The following is a 7,121-nucleotide window of genomic DNA, read 5'->3' on the forward strand; positions in this document are numbered from 1 at the left end:
ACGCTGCCCTGTGATCATCAGGGCATAAAAACACTCCTAAAGTTGATGCATGAACCAATTTTCTATCGACACACGACAGACAGCTTTGTGATGAATACTGTTAACCCACCTGAAGCCCTCAAAGTACAGTAGAGAGTGGTAGAGAAGCCTTAGTAACTCTGGGTCATATGCATTCAAATCAGATTTCACATCTTAGATTTGAATATTTATGTGATAAACCAAAAATAATGTCATGACATTGCTCTCATTTACATAAAGAAAAACAACTTTAAAGGACATTTAACACAAGGTTAAACATAGTTATACTTGAAATGCTTACTGACTAAATGCGTAAGTGCTAGTTCAGTTCTTTTGATTTCGGGATCAATGAACAAATAAGACATGCTGTAAACAGCTCTTTAAAGAGGCTCATTTTGGTGAAATAGAGTTTAATTCTGTCTGAATGATAAGCTGTTGCATATTCTGAGCCGGACCAAGACTATAATGGGTTGCTGTCATCTTAAAACAACTCTAATTTCACAGATTTCATGACAAACATTATCTTATAAACCTTGACACTCGTGCCAGTTTTGCATCCCGGAGGAAATAAGATATGATGGTATTCCTGGCAGAAATATTCCGGGCTGAACTGGAAGTGCTACAGTTAGCTTCTCCTGTTTGCAACACATGCTGGCTTGCAAATAATTCTAAAACTCTGTGTGAACATCCACGTAATGCAGAACGGATGGCAGTTGGTTTCACATTGGAGCATGCCTTTTGGTATTTTGATATGTTTAAATTAGCCATAAATCCTAAATTAATTCAGTTTTATTGAAATACAAAGACAAATACCATTTTTTTTGTCTCAACAAACACAAAACAAAGATTCTCTGCACACCTTATTTGGTGGGTTTTGTGATGTTTGTTATAGCTGCAGAAAGACTTTTTTTTATTGTGTGTGTACTCTACAAACTCTTTGACCCCGATGACTTCACAGAATGCTCGAAAACTTGGTTTTGCTGTGCCTCGAGGGGGGATTGTTAGAAAAGATTTCTTTCTAAGTCATTGTTTTTTCCCCCCTTGTTCCCGCAGTCCCCCCTGGAAGCACAATGACTGTGTTTATTTAGCTCCCCTTGCAGCTCAGCCACCAACAACGCACCCTGTGCCTTATCCAAGCCTTGTTTTTCAGACCTCCCAAACCTTTTTTTCTGGCAAAGTGGCACTACAGCTTGACGACAATGAGGCAGAGCTACAGTAATTTCAATAAAGGTCAGCTGAGAGTCTGTTGACATACATGTTTCTTGGAGTCTGCTCCTTGAAGCGTGTTTTCTCTTTGATTGTTGGCATGCACACGTTAGACCCGTTTACTGCCATAAATCTTTCAGCGAAACTGTAACTGCAGGTTCTTGCAGCCCCTTTTGCTCTCAAATTGGACGCTCTGTTTACAAACCGAGTTAAAAAAAATACTGCTTTTCAGGTACACAGATCATTTGAGGTGACTTGGCCTCTCCTTTGTTTATTTTTTGTCTATATTGCAGTTTGTTTAGGATGGTGTTTCTATAAAATGTGGTCAAATGGGTCATTTCTCAAAGGTTTTTCTGGCTGGATTTACATGTACTCCCTGCACTCGAAGCATGCAAGCAACTCTTGACGTTTCTTCAGCCACAATGAAATAAGACGCTATTACAGCCTTAGCTAAATGGCTCGTGTTATGGTCTCTTTTCTTGTCTGTTGATTTTTTTACTCTAACACGCTCCGGTAAAATAAAAATAAAGCATATCTGGCATACTTCTGTATAGATGTTGGATGTCAGAGCAAAAGAAGTAAGATGTCATATGTAATAAAAGTGTGTAGTCTACAATCAACTTTATATGAGACATTAAAAGTAATCATACGTTTTAACAAGTAAGCCCACAGAATATAAGAATAAATATACATTAGGTTTCATACTGAGACAAACTAGACTTCACCCCCTCTGGTTTAGTCCAAGAACCCAAAGTCAGGTGAAGATGGTTCCGTATTTGGCCTCCACAGCTTACTGTAGTCTTTTTCTTGGATGAGCTTGTGTTAGCCAAGTAACCAGGACTTCAGAAAAGGGACTTCCTGCAGCTGCGAGACACGGGCCAAAATCAATGTCCTCCCAGAAGCGTAGTGCTGGGAAAGTGCTGCCTAATCAGATGGGCTTCCTCTTCTGCTCTCTACCCTCAAAGGGGCTTTGATGCAAACCAGTGACCTCGTTGCACCTAGAAATGTTGTATAACGTCTTCTGACCATGGAAATGTAGTCCATGCTAACTTGAAACAGCTCTTCTTCGTCTCTCTGACAAAGACTTTCAAAAACAAGCAAATGCATGATGATTACATTTCTTCCAGAAGATGATATCAGGGGATTAAGATTTATTTGAGATTGTTGTGAAGTTTCTCATCTTTCACAGTCTGCAACCCCTTTAAATGCATTGAAAACTTATAATCTGTGCTGCAGTTTCTAAATTGGTTCTTTCACATTTTTTGACAGAAAACCATTGGTTGTTGGGATACCCATAGATCCCACTGATCGTCCTTCTTTTAAAATTTCAGTTGAGCAAAATCTGATTCTCTTTGTTTGCTCAGAATCTCACCCTAATAGTATGAGTGATGGATGAGTGCCTCAGTTTACACACAGCTCCCTCCGTGGTGGAGAAGTAGGGGAACAGCATCACTTTTAGCCTGTCATCACAAACATTTCGAACATGAGCTGACACTGATCTCCTGACATGCAGGTTGAGCCTGTGAAGGAACCCTGACACCTGGTGGTTATGGGAGCAGTTAACAGTTCTTCCTGCCATCCCTGAAAGTCCATGTGTTTTCTGGGAAAACATCTGGACACTCTGCCACCCCGGCCCCCACCAAAGGGGGTCAGGGTGGCAATGACCACCCCTAAAGCTGTGCAGGCCACCCCACTGCCCCCCTCTGGCCAGACAGTCTTATCCTCCTTAATTTTGAACTTTAGTGTACATTTTTAATTCCCTCAATCTAGCTGTGTTTAGTAAAACATCATAAACATACAAAAACAAACATTTAAAATATACATATATTTTATTTTATATGAACAGTCAAAATGTTACCTGACTTGTCACAGATGCACTGACATATCTCCATCACCAGGGGGCATACGTGGGCAATCTCAGCTCGGTCTGAGCTGATCTGGATATCTGAGGCTGCCTTCTGCTGCACGCTGCTGATAATATCACAAAAGCAGCCATGTAGAAACATCTGCCAAATGACCTCGATGCTCTTTACTCCCAGCTTCACCCTGACACGGTTCCAACAATCTGACCCCAATCCAGCTCAACCAGAACCATAAAGGGAGCAGCGCGGCCGGGCCAACAAAAAAGTGTTCTTTTGAGTGTTTGTGTGATTTGCTGCTGGGTCCAGAGGCTACTGTTGTGTGGCTGTAGGGCCTGGCACTGTTTTCACGTTCTGCTGGGTTCAGGAGGTTTCTCATAAGACATCAAGTTCTGAAAGGAGGACGTACAGAACGAAGGATCTGGGGCCGTGGATTAACAGTGTTTGTGTTAGTAAGATAAAGAAGAAAAAGAAATGAACAAGCAATGAATTAAAAGCAAATGCTTCTATGTGAGAGAAATCACAATGCTAAAGAAATCAAAGGAATATCATTCCTTGAAGATGTGCATATTGCCTGCCGAAAGCGTCATTCAAATCTGTCCTTTAGTTCATGAGATATTTTGCTAACACTACAGGCAAACGACCACACAGGCACACACATGGGCAAAACCATTATCGCCTTTGCTTCTCAGCAGCGGGCAATAAAAAGGCAGTTCTCATATCTTAGAGAAACAGCAATAATTAGCACAAAAACCAACAATGATTAGAGATTGTAGACTATGAACAATGAAACTCTGACATATCGCCCTAACGCTGGCACAAATTGTGTTTTTGTTGAACAAAAAAGAATGGTTCTCTTCCTACAAATGGCCTGACCTAAATCACCACACTATAACTTATAAACCCCCCTGAATAGTCAGTAAATATTTCCCAGAACCACTCAATTAAACTTTAATAGTTTGGTTTAGCAGGATCGTCTTACAGACCCTTCAACATCCTGAGATAATCATTATTTCTGTGTTGAAAACATGTTTTATGTTTTATCCCCTGCAGTATATTTGTGCAACATACGCCACAGAAGTATGCATGCTTGTGCTCATTTGAGGCTTTAGCTTTTGTGAGCCCAAGAAAAACACTTAAATGCACACATAACCTGCACTTTCTCTGCACTGTCACACACATTTGATCCTAATATAGCTGCAGCATTAACCCCACAGCAGTTGAATTCAAGTGTTCGGTTGCTGTTTTTATTCGCTGGAGCTGCGAGCAAAGAGGGAGAGCGCTGCTATTTCAGCTGTGGTGAAAGAAAGAGGGGGGGTTGGGGGCGTGCAGCAGCCTGCCAGACCTGACCGCAGAGAGAGAGAGAGAGATGATGCTGGGGCCGTGGCTGAGGCCACTGCTGCTGACCCAAAGAGCAGACAGTAAACACTGCGTTTATGGACATTCTGAATGTGGTGGGTCCCCAGTGTGGAAGCTCTTACGCTGCATTTACAGAAGTAGGCTGGACAGAACGGTGACTCTGGAAAAGAGGGTTTTAGTTCTGTATTTTTTCAAACACAGAGGTCTGAATCATCAACAGGTACACAGTATTACATTAGGGCATTCTTGAATACAAATAGTTTTGTTTTATGCATCTTAATACTTTTGTTTTTCATCACTTCAGAGAGAATAAGCTATAATCTGCCACTTGAATTCCTACAAATGGATTTCAAAGCAGGGGTGATTTTTTTTTTTTTACATCTACCAATACGTAACTAAATACAGGACCTGAAGCAGGAAGTTGAAGCCACAAAAGTGGAGCTCCCCCTGTAGGCTTGCTGCCCCTCCATGTAAACAAATGGGACATTTTCCTGGCTAAAAAAATAAAAATATACCACAGATCATTTTAATCAGGTGTTTATTTTTATTAATTCACTCAGCTCTTACTTAGTTCTATGTTCAAATATCAGTTTTTCAAAACGTTTCGTTTCTATTGTTTTTTTTTTTTTGAGGCTTTAAAAAAGTGATGTTACACTGTGATTCAGTCTGTTAAACCTTTTTGTTTGTTGGTTTGTTTTATGCAACTAAAAGCTCTAACAACATTTTTATTATTGTCAGTTCTTTATGATTTCATGTCGCAGCTACATATTTGTAATCCACTTCACAAATCTGAAGCATTCTGGCTGTTTGGCATGGCATGGAAGGAACAGTTATGTTACGTTGTTGGAGCATGGCATGTCGAGCACATCGCTGAAATATTTCTGCACATGTATTACCCGGAATAGGCCTGAAAGTGGCACCTGCAGTTGGATACGTCTTGTGTGGCTTCATTTTGGCTTCAGTTTCAGACAATAGAAGTTAGCAGAGTTGCTTTGCCCATCTTTATTTATATCAATCATTACAAAACTGGAAAACTCTAAAGGAAGGTGACTAGACTATTGAAAGAACAATGTTACCATGAACATGGAAATACCTTACTTCTTATCTTATCTTATTCTTATAGAGCCTTAATTAGATAGGTAATTAAAGTAACTTAGATAACTTTATGCTCTGTGCTTAAGTTTTCAATTAACTGTAGATAGATACTGATCTTAATATACAGTATGTCAAAACTAGATGACAGGATATCACTGTTTTGTTGTATATGGAGATTAAACTGTTTTATTTATCAGCCAACACCAAACAAAACAAAAAAATCTGCTTCATAAATCAGCCATTGGCTGCTCTGATTTCTAAAGATTGGCATCGGCCATTGAATATCTCTATTCAGTTCATCCTTGACTCATAATTGATTTTTAATTAATCCTCTATTCTCTGTGGTGTTGATAGTTAAAAGGATGAAATCTCTTCTTCCAAAACTGGCAGTTCTTGCGTAGTTTGTATTCATTATCTTTCAACAGAGTATGTTTGTCTTCCAGCATTTTGTAAATCATCTTCAGCCTGATTGTAAACCTTAGAACTCGTATTGATAATCGGCACACAGAGACCCAGAGTGCTCTTTGATACACCTGATATTTAAAGCCATAATAGCTGTCAAAATACTTTTTTGTATATTTGTTTCTTCTATGATTAAAAAAAGAACCACTAAATACACATCATTCACTACTAAAAGTCTACTGGATAATTTGTAATAAATAAGGGAAATCAGACAAGTTTGTTGCCAATAATTACAAGTCGTTTGTTTACATTTGAACATTGAGGAGTTCACTTTGGACAGTCTCAGCGCTTGATGGATGGCGAGTCAGTAAAATATTCTCTGTATGTAAACAAAGTCAGAGGGAGAATAATGGAGTCAGAGATGCCGGGTTGAAAGAGAAAAGGTGAAGTTCTTCTCTTCTTCTGAAAAGAAACAACGCCAGAAAGCTGTGAGAACGCTGGGGGAGGAAACTGAGCGTCGAGAGCATTGAAGCAAACATTGGGGGTAAGATCAGATGAAACAAGCTGTGCCGAGATATTCAAACTCTTAATGGGAGAATTTCTGTAACTGATTACCAAATTTACTTGTCAACAAAGATGAGGAATGTTTGCTGTTTCGCAACGCCCTGATACGTTGACGTTACATTAACCCCCAAACAAGCATTTATTGATGTAGAAATTGTATTAGAGGAATAAAAATTCAAAGCAAAAGCACTGAAAATGTACGTATTTTTACAGCTGTTATGGCTTAAAGGTCTTTATAGAGTTTGAAACATAAACTAAATATAGAAAAATATCAGGTTTTAACAAAAAACAAAGGGGAAAATTTGTCATTTTGGTCAGTGCTTGGGTTTATTGTATGTTTCAGGTAAAAACAACAAAATGAGTTTTTGTAGGGGGGTGTTGGACAAACACATGAGACGTAATGATTCACTCCTGTTTTCACGTGCGCCATAGCAACCAGTAAAATGTCCAGATGACAAAAGACAAAAGCCGCCTGTTTCCATAATTGAATTTGCTCTGTGCTACAGTGGAGAGGGGAAACAGTGAGGTTCAGGTGTTGGAAGTAACAGAGAGCTGGATTGTGTTTTAATTACCCTCCACCCCCCAAACCCCCCTCCTCAAAAGAGGAGTCATCTGTGA

Source organism: Kryptolebias marmoratus, linkage group LG21 (genome assembly GCF_001649575.2).
Source record: "Kryptolebias marmoratus isolate JLee-2015 linkage group LG21, ASM164957v2, whole genome shotgun sequence".
In the NCBI taxonomy this organism is placed as follows: Eukaryota; Metazoa; Chordata; class Actinopteri; order Cyprinodontiformes; family Rivulidae; genus Kryptolebias; species Kryptolebias marmoratus.